The sequence below is a fragment of the Palaemon carinicauda genome, chromosome 4 (genome assembly GCF_036898095.1).
Source record: "Palaemon carinicauda isolate YSFRI2023 chromosome 4, ASM3689809v2, whole genome shotgun sequence".
Taxonomy (NCBI): domain Eukaryota; kingdom Metazoa; phylum Arthropoda; class Malacostraca; order Decapoda; family Palaemonidae; genus Palaemon; species Palaemon carinicauda.
The window spans coordinates 48,654,846-48,657,345 of NC_090728.1; positions in this window are offsets into that span (position 1 = coordinate 48,654,846).

Consider the following 2,500-nt stretch of genomic DNA (forward strand, 5'->3'; position numbering starts at 1 on the left):
CACACACATATATATATATATATATATATATATATATATATATATATATATATATATATGTATATATATATACATATTATTAGCCAAGCTATAACCCTAATTGGAAAAGTAAGATGCTATAAACCCACGGGCTCCAACAGGAAAAAATAGCCCAACAAGAAAAGGAAATAAAGAAATAAACAAACTATATGAGAAGTAATACACAATTGAAATCAAATATTTCAAGAACAGTAACCGCAATAAAACAGATATTTCATATATAAATTATAAAGACTTATGCCAGCCTACTTACAGGATAGTACTGTCTGGGAAAGTCTTAATGTAAAGGATGGTCAGAATTATGAAAAATCTTTTGGAATATGAATAACGAACTAATTGAATGGCAGTTCCAGAGATTGATATCTAGATCAGGAATACGAAGTTTAATAGACAGTAAGTTCCTGTCCAACAAATCAAGATGAGAAAATATATATATATATATATATATATATATATATATATATATATATATATATATGTATGTATGTATGTATACATATATACAGTATATATATATATATATATATGTATGTATGTATACATATATACAGTATATATATATATGTATATATATATATATATAAATATATATGTGTGTGTGTGTGTATATGTACATATATACACACACATATATATATATGTGTATATATATATACATATATATATATGTATCTATCTATCTATCTATCTATATATATGTATATATATATATATATATATAATATATATATATATATATATATATATATATATATATATATATGCTCACATACATACACATGATCACATATATACGGTGTACACACACATAAATACTGTATATATGGATATATATATATATATATATATATATATATATATATATATATATATATATATATAATATGTGTGTGTATGTGTGCGTGTGTTTGGAACTTTTTATATAAAAGGAAAAAATAGGGAAATATGCATAAAAGGAAGAAAGGGAAATATACATAAAAGAAAAAGTAGGAAAAAAACTTTCATATTCCCATGAAAACTGTTCTCTCCAAAATATTTTCCACTTGCATTTTTCCTATTCGTACGATTCAACCCTAAAAAAAAACACATATAGCTTTGAAAGTACTTTTTTTATATAAGCACAAAAAGCATTTTAGTTTGTTTATGAAGTATAGATATCGAAAATAATCATGACAGACAAGTGAAATCATACCAATATATATATATATATATATATATATATATATGTATTTATATATATATATATATATATATATATATATATATTTATAATACACATATATAATATATAAATATATTATATATACATATATACATATATATATATATATATATATATATATATATATATATATATATATATATATATATATATATATATATACATGCACTCCCCTAGAGAGATTAGTTCACTAATCCTTCAACTGGGCTTCTCAAAGCGCTAGAAGAATTGGAAGAGCCAGGCCTATACAGCTGAGGCCTACGAAGCATGAAGTCGGAGATGATAAATGGAGAAGTAATGATTTAAAAGCTCAAGATAGTGACAACTGGGAAAATCTAACTGGGGCCCTTTGCTCCAATAGGCGTAGGAGGAGATGATGATGATGTATATTTTAGCAGTATAGTCTTCAAAGGTATTGCAATATGATTATAATAATATTGTAAAAATAAAAGTTCGGATGAAAATGATGTACTCAATTATTTCCTAAAGTTTAGGTGATGTACTTTGAGGATAATTATGAAGTAATAAAATTATTTTGGTGTTCTATTTGATATATATAAAAAAAAAACCCTGAGGGAAATTACATTATTTTTGAAAAGAGATTTCCGAGTCTTTACGTTTCTATGACAAGGGTTTGAATGCTATTTTTTCTATCATCCTTACATTGAGGTTTTATCATAGAAAGAACTAGAATAATTAAATTGTGCCTGATAATTATATTTTTCTATTTTAATAGGCTTTTATTCCTATTCATTTGTTAATAAATCGAAATTTTTAGTCTGACAATGTATACAAATTTCTAAATATTCTTTTAAATATATAGATTTCCATGTAATGTTTTATTACTTGATGTTATTGATTTTAATGAATAAAATAATAGATATAATTAGTTTGAATAACCTTGAAAAATAAATAAAATATAGAACTGGTTTGAATGGCAATCTTAAAAGTAAATGAATTATAGAATTGGTTTTCATGGCAACCTTAAAAATAAATGAATTATAGAATTGGTTTGAATGGCAACCTTTAAAAAATAATTAAACTATAGAACTGGTTTGAATGGTAACCTTAAAAATGAATGAAATACAGAATTTTTTTGAATGATAACCTTATAAAAATAATTAAAATATAAGATTCGTTTGAATGGCAACCTTAAAAATAAATAAAATACAAAATTGGTTTGAGTGGGAACCTTAAAAAATAAACCTTCAAAAATAAATAAAATATAGAACTTGTTTG